The sequence below is a fragment of the Melospiza melodia genome, unplaced genomic scaffold (genome assembly GCF_035770615.1).
Source record: "Melospiza melodia melodia isolate bMelMel2 unplaced genomic scaffold, bMelMel2.pri scaffold_18, whole genome shotgun sequence".
Classification (NCBI taxonomy): Eukaryota; Metazoa; Chordata; class Aves; order Passeriformes; family Passerellidae; genus Melospiza; species Melospiza melodia.
The window spans coordinates 17346426-17364193 of record NW_026948525.1 but is presented as its reverse complement, the minus strand read 5'-3'; the positions used below and the strand labels follow the sequence as shown (position 1 = coordinate 17364193).

At 53.0% G+C, this 17768-nt stretch overlaps 1 pseudogene; it reads right to left on the bottom strand.

Moving 5' to 3' along the window:
• Positions 1-16837: 16837 nt before the first annotated feature.
• LOC134433420 (zinc finger protein 154-like) lies at positions 16838-17537 on the bottom strand (annotated as a pseudogene).
• Positions 17538-17768: the final 231 nt, after the last annotated feature.

The window sequence follows — 17768 nt, the reverse complement described above, 5'->3', positions numbered from 1 at the left end:
AGGGACAGGGGACACAGGGGGCACCGGGGGAAAAGCAAGAGGTGAAAAAGGCAGCTGAGGGGGGAAAGAGCTACAAATGCAGCCTAGGCCTACACAAACAGCAATCCTTCCATCTGTCTCTCCATCTAAACATTCTTCTTACTATATAACTATACACATTCATAAATGTAACTTCATATATATATATAAATATTTTACTCTACACATAGAAAAATCTAACTCTGAAAATCTACAAATGTAAATATATTATAAAATATAATTATATCATATCTATACCTATATACATATCCAAATTTAACTACACAGATCTATCAATAAATGTCTATATAAATAGAACACTATCATCTATAAATGGAACTATAACCACTAATAAATAACCATAGAAATCTATAAACATATCTACAAGCAGAGGAGTTCTACCTGCCTGATGGTCACAGGCTCTCCTCTGTCTCTTCCTGCCATGCAGGGCAGCCCTCCTGGAGATGTTGGTCAGATGGCATCTGGGAAGCAAAGGGAACGCTCAGTCAATATTGGCCCTTGTGCACCTTTCCTTTGAGCAGCAATTGTCCTTCTACCAGGGGCTGTCAAAGATGGCCTGAAAGGCAGACGCTCACTTGGCACTTTGAAGCAATCTGCCCTTAAAAGAACAGGGACCATTCCAAGGGTTCAAAAGTGTGCTTCAAAACATTGAAGTATCTCAAAGATCTCTCAGCCCCTGCAGTGCAAAGGGCACCCAGGAGAGCTTGAAACACAGACAGTCTCAGCTGCCACAAGAAAGCCCAGCCTTGTTCTTTCTCTGAGCTGACAGAGAGACCTCAGTCCTCACTGAAATGGCTGAAGCTGAAGGTGCTGGGAGCTGAGTCCTGAACCAGCTCCATTACCTGCCATCTACAAACTGCCCTCTGCAGGGAGCAGCAGCTGCTCCAACTCGACCATCAGCTCTGGCAGCAAGGGCTGGGAGGGACAGAGCTCCCTACAAGGCCTGCAGGCTGCACCAGCTGGGCTACGGAATGGATCCACAGTGCTCCTTCTCACCTCTTAGGCCTCCCTAATCAGGGGTCATTCAAGCTTTTCCTTCTCATACTGGAGTTACAGTGATTTTTCAATTACTTGGCCTCTGATGTTGTGCTCCTTGTTTTTCTTGTGGGCCAGGACCAATACCAGCAGACTGGTACTACATTTAGTCAGTGATTTGGACTTCTACCCTGACTTTTTGCTCTTTTTTTTCCCCTGTTCCTTCAAGAGTCGCTCAGCCTGGCCTCCCCTGGCACCCTGCAGTAAATTTATCCACCAACTTCAGCACAAAATTGGGACACACGGCTTGGTGACACAACTTGCACAAGGTCAGGTTTATTCCCTGCTCTCTGCCCCAGCAGAGGACTCCGTGTCAGAGCCTCTGGAGAAGCGTGGAGGGCAGGGCTCAGGGAGGTTGTGCCAGCGCAGGATTTGAACTCAAGGCACCAGGAAGCACCAACCCTGCTCAGAGCAGCCATCTCACAGCTCTCTAAACCAGTGTGGGCTCTGTCCTTACCAGGCTCCTCGGGCTCCTGGGAACTGTTCCTGCAGCTCTCGGTGCCAGATGAAGCTTCCTCTGCTGCAGCTCTGTTCACACGCTCCCCTCCTGAAGAATCAGGGGCAACACCAACATTGCCCTGAGCAGAAAAACAGAAAGAAAGGAACCCAAAGATCACTCACTATTTTGCTGGAATCATATCAGGGATACAATAAGTGTCCTTCTCCACTCCTAAAGGACATGGAGCACAGAGGAGGGAACACTGCCCACATGACAAGCCTTTTAAACTCAGGATTCAGGGGGCCAAGGTGATGCCTGGAGGACACACATGGGGAAGTAGTAGAAGGCTCCAGGAAGCAGCAGCTGCAGCCCAGCCCTTGCTTTGCCTTGGCCTTCCCACCCAAAAGAGGCACAGCCCACATCTACTGCAGCTGCAACAGAGGCACCTCTGGCATGCCCCTCCCTGCACGGGACATTTGGCCTTCAGTTCCACTTCTCCAAACACTCTTCTCCTCTTTCCCAGCAAGTAAAACCTCTTCTTCATTTCTTTTTCATCCCCTCTTTTAGAAATCCAAGAAGAATTCAATACCAAGAATAATTCAATAGCTAAATAATAATGAAGTAATTTCAATTAAAGAAGCCTTTGCTTCTCAACCGTGTAACAACATTCAAAAGCTCTCAGTCCAGCCCTTTTATCCCAATCCAATGGAATTACCTGCACAGAGGGAGATCTTTCAGACAGGGACCTCCTGATCTCCCGAATCATTTTCTCTACGGCAAGGCCCAGATCTGCTGGTGGCCATTCCTCCTCCCCAGGTGCGTTCTGTGCTGAGCTGGAGGCCATCCATGCTGCACAGGCTGCACTGCCGGGTGGAGTGCTGGGCCCTGAAGTGCCCGGGGTGGCTGCAAGAATCCAAACACATTGGTCAGGCTCCACAACGTGGCTGTGGGACACAGAGCTCTAGTGCTGCTGTGGACCAAACATCACGGGAAGCACACAGCAAAACCAGGCAGAGAATCTTTTGGCCTCCTAGGTGCCCCTTCCTAGTAGGCTTGACAACTTCTGGCCGAGAATGGCAGAGCCTTGTGGGAAAATACTTCAAACGGTCACTTTTCAGGACCTTTTGGAAAAACAAGGTTATAACTCTTTTCTTACCTCGTGCGTCGTAGGCTGGGGGCTGCTGCTCCCTGTGGAGCTGCTGGAAGCTGCAGGGCTGCATGGCGAGCACCTCCCGCTCGGCCGGAGGCAGCCGCTCCCCGTAGAGCTCCTGCGAGCGGCTGCGGGGCCCCTCCCGCCCGAGCGGCAGCGGCCGCTCCCCGTGGAGCCCGAGCAAGTGGCAGGGCGGGATGCCGAGCACCGCCCGCTCGGCGGGCGGCGGCCGCTCCCCGTAGAGCTCCTGGAAGCGGCTCGGCCCCTCCCGCCGGGCCGGCAGCGGCCGCTCCCTGTGCAGCAGGTGGAAGCTGCAGGGCGGGCGCCGGGCGAGCAGCGGCCGCTCCCCGGGGTGCTGCTGGAGGCGGCCGGGCCGGGGGCTGCGCAGCTCCCGCCCGTCCGGCAGCGCCCGCTCCCTGTGCAGCAGGAGGAAGCCGCTGGGCGGGCGCCCGGCCGGCAGCGGCGGCCGCTCCCTGGGCAGCGGCGTGAAGCGACCGCGCCCGTGCCGCCCGTCCGGCAGCGGCCGCGCTCCGGGGAGCTGCTGGGAGCCGCGGGGCGGGCGCCTGCGGCCATCCCGGCCCGCCGCCGGCCGCTGCCTGTTGGCCGCGCTCCGGCGCTTGATGCGGAGCAGGAGGTCGGGGCGGTCGCGGCGAAAGCAGGGGTTGCTGTAGTGGAGCCAGGCCCCGGCATCGCCCGGCGCAGCCGAGCCGAGCCAGCCCGGCACCTTGCGGAAGCCGTAGCGGTAGAGCTGCCGCACGAAGCTGTGGAACTGCGTGGCCCTGAAGGTGTGCGGGACCGGGGCCGGCCCATGGCCACGGCCCCTGTGGGCGCGGCCCGAGCTGAGCAGCTCTCGCTCCAAGAGGGAGCGGTCGATGAGCAGCCCCTGGGCGCGGCTGTCCCAGCGCACGGAGCGGACGCGGGGGCTGTTCACCAGGCGCCAGAGCTTGGCGGGGAAGGTGCGGGCGCTGAGCCCGGCGGGCAGCGGCAGCTCCGCCATGGCATCGGTCGCCGACTGTGGCCACAACGCCCGCAGCGCAACGGCCGCGGCTGCGCCGGCGGCGCGCGGCCTGAGGGGAGCACTGCGCTCGGGCCCGCGGGGCCGCGCGCGGCAGAGCCGGGGCTGCGGGCACAGCGCGGGCGGGGCGGCTCCGGGGCTGGCCGGGCTCGGCTCGGCTCGGCTCGGCTCGGCTCGGCTCGGCTCGGCTCTGCACGGCACGGCACGGCACAGCACAGCAGGTTATCCCCACTCTGCATCCCGTGCCTGGGTCACCATCGGGGACAGAGAGGAAGGACATTGCTCTGTTTTGGCTGCGAAAAGGATGAAAAGGGGTGATTAGAAAACATTCATTTGGTCTCCTTTTCCACAGACTAGCTGGTTTTATTTCACTATGTCTGCCTGTCTTTGGCAGAGTTGGCACATTTCTCGTGATTCGGAGTCAGCTACAGCAGCAGGAATGGGAAGCAATTTTGTTAGCATTGATATCAAAGCCAAAGTGCTGCCCCATGGATGGATGTTGCTTTCTTCAAGGGATTTTTGGCCTAGAGCTGTAGCAAACTCACACTGGTGTCTTCCCAAGCAGCGTTGCCTTTGTATTTCCACAGGAATCACCTCTTCCTTTTTTTCCCCCCATTTGGGGAGAGCTCCAATGCAAATGCCTCCTGCAGCCAACACTTGTCACTGTAGACTGACAAAGGAGATCTGGCAGTGGGGAGAGACTCCCTAGAGCTGCTGTGGAGAGCTGAAGGGGGAAGCTTTGTCCCTTAGTCTTGAAGTCTTGTTGGGGAGCTGCTCGTGCTCTGGGGGACGGACACCAGTGGTGTTTATCCAAGCCTTGCAAGTTCATTCCTGTAAAGAAAGAAAGTATACGGACGCCAGACAGAGAAACAAGGTGTATGGGAGAGAGACGGGGAAAAGGAGAGGGGTTATAGAGAAAGGAGCCCTCCGCAGGCAGAGATCAATCTTCATGGAGGTAATGATCGATGCTCAGTTTATTGCAAATCTCAGGGTACATTTATATGCAATGCAGGGTTCAGCAACGGGAGAATACTTATAAGTGGTTACAAAGTGTTACGTGTAGGACAAAGAGCTAACATATCTTTGGTCAGGTACACAGATTGGCAAAAGTGTCAGCAGAACATTCTGCCCCGTATCTTCTCTTCACATCCCTAGAACATCTTGCTTCACATCTCTTTTCCTGGGGTACATCTTGGCAAACTTCTTTATATTGTTTGCCCAAGGGCAGCATGCTTCTGGTCTAAGGCAACCTATGCAGGGTTGTGCATCTTGCTTCTATCCAGTGTCTGCTCAAAATGCTCTCTACATTCCTGAGCTTCCTGACACACCACAGAGACTTTGGGGTTGGTGTATTGGCAAACAAATTTCAGTCTGGGAACTTTTTGAAGTTCCCAGTTCTTTTTATTTTTTTTCATTTCCTCCAGAAATACTGTCATAATCTAATGCTTCCAGAGAATCTTTTCCTACCTTTTGGGAAATTCCTTTTGCTGTCCTCCCAGACCAGGCCAATTCCCAGGGCTCCTTCCCAAAGTGAAGTACAGCCCATGGCCTCCACTCTCCAGCTGGAACAGAAGGAAGCACAGAGTTTGCTGTTGTGGGAGAGGAGCTTCTCTTTCTTGCCTGCTTTCCCTTTGGGAGAGGTTGGTGTGTGCTCATTTGATAAAGGCAGGTTTAAACTCTGAAGCAGTAGTGTTTCAAACTGCTCCCTTCTCCAGCTCTTCTGTGGGTATCCTTGGACAAAAGGCCTTTTGGTGGGAGCTCTCTGTGGCAGGTTAAGGAAGGAGGTTGATACTTCAGGGTTGTGAATGCTGAAAGCAGCTGGTTTCTGGAGGTGTCCAGGACTGGGAGTGGCTCCTTTTCTCACCTGCCTGCAGAAAAGGAAGTAGCAAATTGGGAATTTCATTTGTGGAGACGGCCGCCAGGGGTGTTTGCCAAGAGATGGGCTGGCAGAGAGGCAGGTCTCATGCTAAACTGGCTGTGTGTTTGTTTTGATGGTGGAGAGGGTCAGAGATGCAGACACAGACACCAGCTGAAGGAATAATGTGATTTACTGTAATGCAAAAGTGCAAAAAAGAGTCAGGAAAGGATAAGCTAAGCAATGCACCTCAGCATTATTACAATAGGGTCCTTCTGGTGATTAAGGAAGATCCATCACCAGGTAGCCCAATGGTTTCCCCTTCATCCAGAGCTGCACATCAGCTGGGGGAAGCTGTCCCAGCCCAGTCCTGCAGAGCCACGGCCGGGAACCGGGAAATCCTGCGGTGCCTCCACCTTTGGCGGCCACGAGGCTCCCGAGTGCGCTGTGAGAGTAGCCCGGCTCCGACAGTGCTGGACGAGCAATGTGCAAGAGCTTCTGCTGGGGGCACAGCTGGTGTCATTCTCCTCTTGCTTTTCTCCCCGAGCCTGCGCAGGGCTCAAGGAGGAACCAAGGCCAGGTGTGGCCTTGTCCATTTTCCTCCTGCAGAAAGGTGGAGACGTGTTTCACCAGTGAATGGATGCAACAATCCTTTTGATAATAACACTTGGTCAAGGAGCAGGTACTTAGAACATTGGCTTGGGAAGGTCACCTAGAGGGCAGCTTTGGCTCAGGTCTTGTTGTTGAGGCTTCAGTCAGGGTCTGTTGTTCAGGCCCTTCAGTATTTTGTGGTGCAAATCACATCTGTGCAGAGCTGGAAACAAACAAGTCTGTCCTTAGCACATTTGAGACAGGCAACAGGATCAGCCCTGCAAGGCCAGGCTGGGTCCAGGAGCAGAAGGCCAGCACCCTGCTTTGCCCCCAGGCAGCCCTGCAGAGCAAGCAGCCCCTCCTGCGCAGGGGCTGAGGTGCCCAAAGCTGCCTCCCCGCTGTGCAGCTCTGCAGAGCCCGCGGGGCGCAGGGTCCTGGGAAGCCAGGGCAGCCCGGCTGCCTTGGGGCACAAGGAGTGGCCCAGAGAGAAGCTGTTGCCCTTTGCTTTGGAACTGTTCCTCAGGGTTTTGTCATTAATCCACAGTGTCTGATGTGTTTTCCTTTCCTCTCCCAAGTTTAACACAGCTTTTTGAGAAAACTGACTGATGTAGCTGCTGGTGGTGGTGGTGCTTTTGTCTGCAGGTGAGGGCAGGTGATTTGGACCAAGGACGGAGTCCATTGGTAACACCCCAGCTTTGCCAAGTCAAGAAAACCATTCACAATTGGGCTACCAGTGCTGAGCAGTTTTCGTAGGTTTTGGAAAGCTACCACCTTAAGAAACCCAAGAGATTTTCCTCCAGGAGGATACCAGCAGTAGCATGATGCCAATGTTTTCCACCCCTTTTCTGTGTCTTTTAAGAGTTCCACAGTGGACAGCAGGAATGAAATAACCTGTGATAATGTGATTTGAGAGCTCTGTGTTGTTCATTGCCACATGAGTGTTCATGACAAGCTGGACACCCCACTTGTGGCTCTGTTGAGTTAAATTCAGCCCAATTCTGTGCAAACAGCAGCCCCGAGATGCTGAGAAGAGCAAGCACAGTGGGTGGGTGTGCATGCATGCACCCAGGGGCTGACTGCTGTGTGGGCAGATGGTTTTGCACTGTTGTAAATCTTCACTCTCCCAAGCTGAAAGACTATTTCAAACATATATGTTAAATAAAAATCTATATTAAAAAAAAATTGTCCAAAAATACATGTGCATTAAATTTCATGCATATTATATTGTATATATTTTGACTAATATAATATAATATAACATAATTAATAATATATAATAATATAATATAATAACATATTATAAATATTATAATATATTGAATATATGAGATCATTTTTGAAGCCATTGCTTGTGGGGAATATTAGATGATCTCCTAGTGTTTGTACATTTTTGCTTTCTGCTACTGCTGATCCTAGCAGCAACTCCCTGTCAGTTTTTCCAGGTCACTTCACACAAAGGGATTCCATCATTTCAGTGCCTGTGAGAGCTTGGCACTGAAATGCCAAGTTGATTCCCAGCTCTCCAGCCTCCTTCTGGATTTTGGGGCATCTCAGCACTTGTGTCCATGGCCCTTCCTTCATCCCCAGCCTGCAGCAGTCACAGTCGCTGCTGCCTCCCCCTTGCTGCAGCTCATTTGCCAAAGCTGGATCAGGATCCCTGCTGGCTTCTGGTCTCTGGGATGAGCTTCAGGGGGACACTTGGAGCACTTTCCTAAAGAGCTGCCCGTGGGATGAGGGATTTGTCCTCCCTGGGTGGCTCCTGCTTGGATTCTGTGCTCATGGAGCCCCGGAGTTTTCTCAGCTGCCTCTGCAGCGAGTTCTGAGCCAACGTGGGGCTCTGCTGCCAGCCCAAATCTGCGCTTCCCCTGCCCAGCCCGAGTGCAGGTGGGGCATGTGCTGGGCATGGCCGGAGATTTGCGTGGCCAAAATCCTCCAGCATTTACATCTACTCATGGCTTTGGGTAGCACAAATCTACACTTACTTCAGTTGAAACATTGCATTTCTTGCAGATAGTTACACCCGCACTACTAATGTACAAATACACAAAGATTAACTTATGTTTAAAAATGAAATTTATTTTAAATTGCAACATCTGTGCTACCAATATAGAAACACAGAAATATCAATTTATGATTAAAATCTAATTTATTCTGAGAATTGTGCCATGTAAATATATACAGATATCTGTTGTATTCATATTGTTGTATAATTATATTTCCTGAGTCTCATACCTTCTTGGTGGTTTTCTCACAGCAGATCTTCACAGCAGTGGTGTTGTTGCTTCTCGGTCAGGGCTCCTCTCCAAGGCTCTCCCTGACCACCCCGCCCCGTGGGACAATGGACTCTTGGTTCCATGAGGTTCCTCAGTCCCAATGGTCTCCTTGGATCCACAGTGTCACAGTGGCCCCTTGGCTCCATGTGGCCAGGCTGTGTCACAATGGCTCATGGTTCCATGAGGCCACACAGTTTAACATGGGACCCATGGATCCATCAGGCCGTCCTGTGTCACAATGGAGTTGTGGTTCCATGAGCTCTCACACTGCCAGCAGCAGTCTCTTTGGTTCTGCAGTGTCACCATGGACCCTTTGTTCCATGAGGTTCCGCAGTAGAACACAGTCACCTTGGTTCCGTGAGGTTCTGCAGTGTCACAATGGACCTGTGGTTCCACCAGGCCCTGCTGTGTCACAATGGCCCCTTGGTTCCAAGAGGTTTCTCAGGGTCACAATGGTCTCCTTGGATCCACAGTGTCACAATGGACCATTGGTTCAATGTGGCCCCAATGTGCCAAACTGGATTTTGGTTCCATGGGGTTCTGCTGTGTCACAAAGGACCCTTTGTTCCATGAGTTTGCTCAGTGTCACAGCTGACTCCTTGGTTCTCTGAGGCCCTGCTGTCACCAAATCTCTGAAATATCAGAATAAGGCTACCAAACACTAAATTGCTATTTCAGAGAGAATCATTTATTCAGGCTTAAGGTTCAACATGGGATAACTCCTAACCTTATGTGGACATGGAATTCTACCAGTGTGTTGCTTATATACAGTCCCTAAATGTGAATTACAACTTACCCATTTCCATAAAACCCACCCCAAGTTCCCAGATTCAGTCCTTCTTTTCTCAATCCCTGCACCCTTGAGCCAGATGTCTTCTTCTTCTCTTCCAACCATCCTTGCTGGGAAAGCAGCCCCTGCATGCCTTGTTCCTGTGCTGAAAGTTCACAGGCCGGCTAAAAATGGAATGAACCCTTTTGGTATCAGCCCCAGGCTTTGTGTGGGCAGGCAGAGGCAGGCAGGAGGCAGAGCTGTCAGCAAAGGAAGGGCCCAGCCAGGTGGGGCAGCCGGGGGATGCTGACAGCCTGCAGGGACAGAGGCACAGGGCAGGGACACCGTGGGACAGCCTGGGCTGCACAGGGCACAGGGATGGGCAGCAGCTGCAAGGCCCTGCCAGAGCCAACTTGGGCAGCACTTTGGCCATGGCTGCTGGCCCTGGGCCTGAGGCAGGAGCAGGAGACAAGTGACCCTTGCAGGGCTGGGGCCTCATTGCCTCCTTGTCCCTGCTCAGCAGCCTGGCAGGGGCCGCCCCATGCTCCTGCCCTTGGCATTGCACATCCCCACATGCCAGTGCTCATCCCGGGAAGAGCCCTGAGCAAGGAGGGAGGGACAGGATCTGCCTGGCCAGGGGCTGGGGCTCAGGCCTTGGCCCTTTGCTGTTGGAAGCGAAGGGAGACGACCCATCTTTGTTGATCAGCATCGACTCCAATTTATTGATCAAATCAGTCACTTTTTATAACAGTTTTAATTAACTTCATGCATATTGCAAAATTCGAGCTCACGATAGGCTACAGAGAAAACTCTAACCCCTCCTTTTGTTCACAATACCTGTGGCTTGTTTATTGAAACCAAGACCAGTGTTCTCACCGTGATATGAAAAGTTCTCAAAACCTTCATATCTGTTCCCAGAGCAGCTATCAGTTCCCAGAGCAGCCACGGACAGAATGTGTACCTGTTATGAGAAGACTGTCTGAGAATCTTGTTGTTTATAAAAAATGTGCTTGAGAACCTAATTATTTACAGAATCAAGCCTGGGAACTGCTGCTTTACAGCTGCCTTTTACTTTTCCATCAGCTGTATACCTTCATGGCCTTTTTCGTTAAGCCATGTTTGAACCAGGCTCTCCACACTTTGCATTCCTCAAACACATCCAGGTTTGCTCAGCACCGAGACACCTTTGCCTTGCTTGTCCCCAGCTGGCATCACTGCCTCCAACGTTCTGCTCTGCCTGGAACCTGGGGACAATTTCTCAGTCGTGTCCCTCTGTGGGACCCATTAAACCTTCAAGAAAATTTGGAGTTTAAATTTAACTTTGAGTTCTTGAGAAGTGTTTTGAAGACACTCACAAGGACTGAGTCTGATGTAAACAACAGCAAAGCCCTGAGAGGGTCATTAAAGTTTTCCTAGTCCAGTTATGGAGAAAGATTTCAAAGAGCAGTAATAAAATATACATTCCTATTTTAAAGGGTGTCTTTGATTAAATTTCTCTTTAGAGCAGAGGTGATTGCAGCATCCTGTGATTGATATTGACCCAGGGTCTCTCCTCAGCAGCTCTGGCCTGCTCACAGAAGCTGTGCCTGGAGCTCTGACCCAGTGTGGACAACCTTGCTCTACATTTCCCAGCCCCATCCTGTCTGTGCTCACTGCCCTGGGCCCTGCTGTGCTTGCAGAGCTGGCTGCACTCAGCCTCAGAGGGGTTTTCCCTTTTTGTACTTTTTGCAGCCATCTCAAACTGCTGAGTTTCCCCAGTGCAAACAGACACACTGCTCAGGTGTGTGCCAGCCCCAGGTGCCACCAAAGGCACTGCAGAGCTGCCCTGGGCCAGCTGTGAGGGTGGATCATCAGCCCAAGCTGCACTGGGCCCTGCAAGGGGCTGTGGCCATGGGCACTGCACTGACCCCACTGCTGGGTTTGGCTGCCACGGCCACCGAGAGAAATGAAACTGTCCTTGGAAACACTGGGGAGGACTGGGACATACTGGGGAAACTGGGGGATATTGGGACAAACTGGGGACACTGGGAATGCTGTGGGAGACACTGGGACATACTGGGAGTGACACTGGAGAGGACTGGGACATACTGGGGAACACTGGGAACGTTGTGGGAGAGACTGGGACATACTGGGAGTGACACTGGGGGATATTGGGACAACCTGCGAACACGGGGAGTGCTGAAGGGGAATCTCTGTGTACTGGGAATGGACTCTGGGGGTGCACTGAGACAGACTGGGACATACCAGGACATACTGGGAGTAATACTGGGGGATACTGGGTCAAACTGGAGACACTGGGGCCATTGCAGGGAGGACTGGGGACACTGGGGCATCGTGTCGATGACACTGGGGGGAACTGGGAGGGACTGGTAATCAACTCAGGTGTATTGGGAGGGACTGGGCTGTACTGGGAGGGACTGGAGAGGTTGAATGGGCTGTTCCCGCCTCCACCGCATCCCATTTGCTGAGACTCCCGCCCATCATCGCCCGAATCCAGTATCCCATTTGCTGAGACTCCCGCCCATCATCGCCCGAATCCAATCAGCGCCACAGAACGCAGACTCGGGGACGGCGCCCACGGTAGCCACAACTCCCGTCATGCCCCGCGGCCCGATTGAGCCCCCTTGGAGTTGGGACTGCAACTCCCGTCATGCCCCGCACTCCACAGAACCCCAGGATCCGCCCCCCCTTTGTCCCTTAAGTATCCCCCAGACCCTCCAGGATCCCTCAGCGCCCATTCGGGACATCCCAAAAGCGTCCCCGGACCCCCTGAGTTTTCCCAACCCCACAGATGCCCGGTACAGCCACTTCCTCTCCTCTCCTCTCCTCTCCTCTCCTCTCCTCTCCTCTCCTCTCCTCTCCTCTCCTCCCCTCCCCTCCCCTCCCCTCCCCTCCCCTCCCCTCCCCTCCCCTCCCCTCCCCTCTCCTCTCCTCTCCCAGAGCCCCTCAGAACACCGTCCGGCGCCTAAAACTCCTGCCGTGCGCTGCGTCCTAAAGAGCCCGGTTAGAGCTCCCCAAGATCCCCGCAAGTGCTCCCGAACCGTTTGCGTTCCCCCGAGGACCTCAAGTCGTGGCTCGGACGCAGAAGTTTCCCCGAAGAGCCTTCCTGCGCCTGCAAACGCCGCGTTCGAGCCACTTTCGGGACTACGGCTCCCATCATGCTCCGCGGCGCATGTCCAGTGCTGTTGGAGCCGGGACTTCATCTCCCGTCATGCACAGTGCCTTCACTGAGAGCCATTGCAGCTGCGCCTTGAACTCCCGTGATGCTCGGCGGCCATGATAAACTGCAATACACCCGCGCCTTCAACTCCCATCACGCCCCGCGCCCCACAGAGCCCCGCCAGAGCCCCCCAAGGGCCCGCCCGGACCCTGAAGGGCCCCAGATTCACCTCCCTGACCTCCAAGGGCGTCGCTGGACCCCTAAGTGCTGCCCCGGACCCCGAACTGTCCCTCGGAATCCTGAGTGCCCCTCCAAGTGCCGACCCGGCTCCCCCAAGTGTCCTCCAGACCCTCAAGTTCTCTCTGAATTCCCTCCCCAGACACAAAACTGCCCCAAATGTGCCCCAGAAAGTTCTGCACAGACCCCAAATGGCCCTTTTTACTGTGTCTGTGAAAATGATAAAAAAAATCACAGAAGGATTTTAAATGGTACTAATTAGCATAAAGAAGAAGAAATCAATAGCCACAGTGCTCAATGAATTAATGAAGGGAATTATGTTACTCTAGAACCAATGACCAATAATTTTTTTGCTTGCTAAAAAGGTATGGACTTTAAAATATAAATATTACAATTTGGTAATACAAATAAAGAATAATACTATTATAAATAGGAAAAATAATTTAAATTTTATGAATTCAGTAAATTTTCTTTTTAAGGGGAAAGGCATAATTATTTTTATGTGTTGGGATGTCAGTCTGTAAGAGATGGTCCAGAGATCCCTCATCTGCCTCACAGCTGCCGTCAAGGACGGAGATTGAAGCCCTCCCCAAGGACTGAGACTGAGACCCTTCAAATTCTAACCCAGGGGTGCTGGCCTGACTGGAGCGGGATGTCTGCCATGGGAAGCGGGATGTTTCCCATAGGAACCAGTCCTGAAACCACGGGCCCCGCTCACTGCTGGCACCGGTTTGTGCTGTTCAGAACTGGACTGTCTGTACCTGCTCCCAATGGATTTATGCTCCACTGTTCCCTCCATGTGCCGTCCTCCTCCCCTCTTGGCGGTGGATTATAAAAGAGCCCTGAGTTAACCAAAGACTTTGAGACTCTCTCCGATGTGACCAGACGGATCTATTGGCCCGACCACGAGGATTTCATCTCTCTGTTGGCAGCTATTCCCCCCTTCCTTTTCTCTGTCTCTCTATCCTTCATCTCCTTTCTAATCCTTGTGTTGCATCTGCTGTGGGCACTCCATAAAAGGTGCATTTGTTTTGGTTAATACTGAAAGTCCCCTGCTGTGTGTCTTTGCACCCTGAGATCAGTGAAACGAACCATCGTAACCCCTCTTGTACCAGGGGATTGTGGCACGGCCTGATGGGGTTGCTGCCCACAGCACGTGAACGTGATCTTCTTGGTGGCGACTGCACTGCTTCATCTGCTCTTGCTTTCTGGTCTCCCTATCCCAGAATTACCTTTGCCACCTGCGTTTCTTATATTGTGGTTCTCTGTAGTTCCTTCAATAGTCAGCCCTTCCTAAGTTCACTCTTGGAATAGGGGATTATCACCTCCCCATCATATCGAGTGCATTTGAATGCACTTGAATGCATTTGGCTGCATTCCAAATATGGTCCCTGTTTTTGATTTACTGGGGAATCCCTGTTTGTATTTTCTACCTCTGTCGAGGCTGGTATTGAAGGTACTTGAGATGATATTTCGTGTTCAGATTCAGGTGGTTTTTGTTTCTAATCAGGGACACAGCCTCACAACCATGAGTGCTGCAGCTTTTCATCTAAGGCACAAAATGGCTCCCTGTCTCTTGTTACAAGGCCTGGATGGTGCCAAGGAGACCATGGTGATACTGGGGATCCAAGGAGACCGTGGTGACACCATGGACACTCATGGAACCATGGACATTGTGACACAGCAGGGCTTCATGGAACCAAGGAGTCAATTGTGACACTGAAGAACTTCAGGGAACCAAGAGTCTCTTGTGACACAGGGAGTACTCATGAAACCCTGGACACCATTTTGAAACTTCAAGGCCTGATGGAACCAAAGGGTCATTCTGGCACTTCTGAGCCTTGAAAGCAAAGAGACCACAGTGACACAGTGGGGCTCTGTGGAATGAAGGGGTCACGGTGACAGTGTGGAGTGTCATTGAACCACCTGTCCATGTTGACACTGCAGGGCCTGATGGAATCATGGACACCATTGTGACACTACAGGGCGTCATGGAAGCAAGGGGCCATTTTCACACTCTGGGGCCTCTTGGGATCCAAGGGCAGTTGTGATACCATGGAAATTATGGCAACTGTGGCACCATGAAACCAAGGAGACCATTGTGACCCTAGAGGACCCCATGGAACTAAGGATTCATGGAACAGTGCAGGACACATGGAACCGAGGGGCCATTGTGAAGCTGTAGGACCAAAAGAGCCCATTGTGACACTGTGGGCCCCCATGGATCCAAAGGTCCATTTTGACATTGCAGGGCCTCATGGAATCCTGGAGACCACTGGGAAACTTTGGGCCCTTGTTGAATTAAGTGGCCCTGCAGGGCCTGGTGGAACCAAAGAGACTCCATAGAGCCAAGGGTCCATTGAGACCCTGTGGTACCAAGGTGTCGTGGGTTGACCCAGGCCAAATGCCAGGCATCCATGTGGGCTGTTCACTCACTCCCCTCTGCAGCTGGACAAAGAAAATTTAATAAAGGGTTCGTGGGTTGAGATAAGGACTGGGCGAGATCACTCATCAAATACTGTCCTGGGAAAACAGGCTTAGCTTAAAGATATGAAAATCATTTATTACTAACAAGGTCAGAGCAGCAAAAGGGGAAATAAAATAAGCCACTCACCTCCCTCCTTCCAGCTCTGCCTCCCACCTCAGCAGTGCAGGGAGACAGGGAATAGGGGTTACGGTCAGTTCATCACCCATGGCTTCTGGCCCTGCTCAGGGAGAGGAGTGGTTCCCCTGCTGCACCGTGGGTCCCTCCCAAGGGAGACAGTTCTGCAGGAGCTTCTCCAAGGTGAGTCCAGTTCAGGGGCAGCAGCCCTCTGCAAACTGCTGCAGTGTGAGTCCATGCCAGGGACAACAGTCCTTCCCAAACTGCTGCAGCATGGGTCACTCTTCCAGGGGATGCATTCCTCCAGGGACAGGCTGCTCCAGCCTGGGAGCAGGGCCCCTCTCTCCATGGCTCTCCTGCAGGGTGCCTGGGTCTCCAGTGCCTGGAGCACCTCCTGCCCCTCCTTCTGCAGTGACCTTGATGTCTGCAGAATTGTTCTTCTCCATGGAGACCCCATGCCAGGGGTGGTTGCCATGGACACCAGCTCAGGCCTGCAGCCACGGCCCGTTGCCATGGCAACCATTGGCAGCCCCATCCCCAGGCTCATGGGATCCCAGAACCACAGAATTGGCTGAGCTGGGAGGGACCCATCAGGATCCTCCAGTCCAACTGCTAGCCCTGCACAGGACACCCCAACAATGCCAGCCTGGGCCTGGCAGCGCTGTCCAAACACTGCTGCAGCTCCGAGAGCCCTGGAGCTGGGACCCTTCCCTGGGGAGCCTGGGCAGGGCCCCAGCAGCCTCTGAGCAAAAACATTTTCCTGACATCCAACCTGAGCCTGCCCCGACTCAGCTGCAGCCGTTCCCTCCACTCCTGTCCCTGGGCACCAGAGGGAAGAGGTTCCCACAGCCCCAGCCAGGGACCCGCTCCAAGGCTGTTGCCATGGCCACCAGGGCTGGGACCAGCTGGGATGCTCGGTGTCAACGGGCCGGGGTTCAGGAATGGGATTCCCCAATTTCCTGCCCCCACTAAAACCGCCCTGCCTTCGCTGCCCTCCTGTCTCCCATGGAAAGCAAAAAAGGCAAAGATTCTGGGCTGGCATAAGAACAATTTAGTGGAAACACCAACGAGATAAGGAACAAACAGGAACAAAAACAATATTGATAACAGAAGGGATAAATAAAACTGTTTACAGGGAAAACTAAACATAACTCACTGGGTCTTCCTGGCCACAATTTCCCAAGCCTGGAAATTTCACCCTTCTCCTCAGGGAGAGAGAGAGTCCCTTTCCTGCCCCTGGCAATGGCCTGAGGTGGGAGTAAATGTAATGACAGGGCCATAGCCAGACCCTCATGTTCTTCCATCCCACATCACACATTGGCAGGGGCAAGAAAAGGTACAGGTGTCTTCCTAGCATGGATCACAGGGAACATGGATCACCAGGGCTCTTCCCAACGTGGGTTCTCCCATGGGGGATAAAGCTGGAGCTGGGCATGAAAGTCTTCCTGCAGTTGGGGCATGGGCAGGGTTTCTTTTACTGGTGACTCCGTTCGTGTCTGGTCAAGTGAGAGCTGCTGGAGAAGCTCTTCCCACATTGGGGACACTCATAGGGCCTCTCCCCAGTGTGGATGCACCAGTGGGTGATGAGGGTGGAGTTGTGCTTGAAGCCCTTCCCGCAGTCAGGGCAGCGGAAGGGTTTCTCATCTGTGTGAATCCATTGGTGCTGGAGGAGATGAGAACTGGTGTGAAACTTCTTCTGACACTCAGGGCACTTGTAGGGCTTCTCCCCATGTGGTCATTTGGTGGATGATCAGTTGAGGCCTTCTACTAAAGGTCATCCCACATTCCCCACACTTGTATGGTCTTTCCCCAGTGTGGATCCTCTGGTGGCAGCTCAAGAGAGACTTCTACCTGAAGCTCTTCCCACATTCCCCACATTCATAGGGCTGTTCCTTGGTGTGGGTCTTCTGGTGGGAGATCAGGTTTGAGTTCTGCCTGAAGCTTTTCCCACATTCCCCACATTCATAGGGCTGTTCCCTGGTGTGGGTCTTCTGGTGGGAGATCAGGTTAGAGTTCTGGCTAAAGCTCATCCCACATTCCTTACTCTCGTTAGGCCTCTCCCCAGTGTGAATCTGCTGGTGCTAGAGGAGACTGGAGTTTGTCTGAAACCTCTTCTGACACTGGGGACACTCGTAGGGCCTCTCCCCAGTGTGGATGCGTTGGTGGGTGATGAGGGCGGAGCTGCAGCTGAAGCCCTTCACACACTCCCCACACTTGTAGGGCCATTCCCCAGTGTGGGTCATCTGGTGGCTGATCAGGGTGCTGCTGTGCCTGAAGCTCTTCCCACACTCTGAGCACTTGTGGGGATTCTCCCCATCATGAAGCTGCTCATGGACCACCAGCTCTGAGCTCTGGCTGAAGCTCTGTCCACCTTCATGGCTCAGGGTGGGTCTTTCCTCCTCAGAGCACACTGGGCTGGGTTTGCAGCCCCTACTCCTGTGGAATCTCTGACGCATTTCCTCCCAGTTGCAATTCTGCACCGTGGCCCTGCTCAAAACGGCCTCTTCCACAAGGTTCTGCCGTGGGGATGTGTCCTTCTTGGTCTCCATCCTCAGCTCCTTCTCTGGGGGAGGAATGACAAGGAGAGGATGGGATTTGCCTCC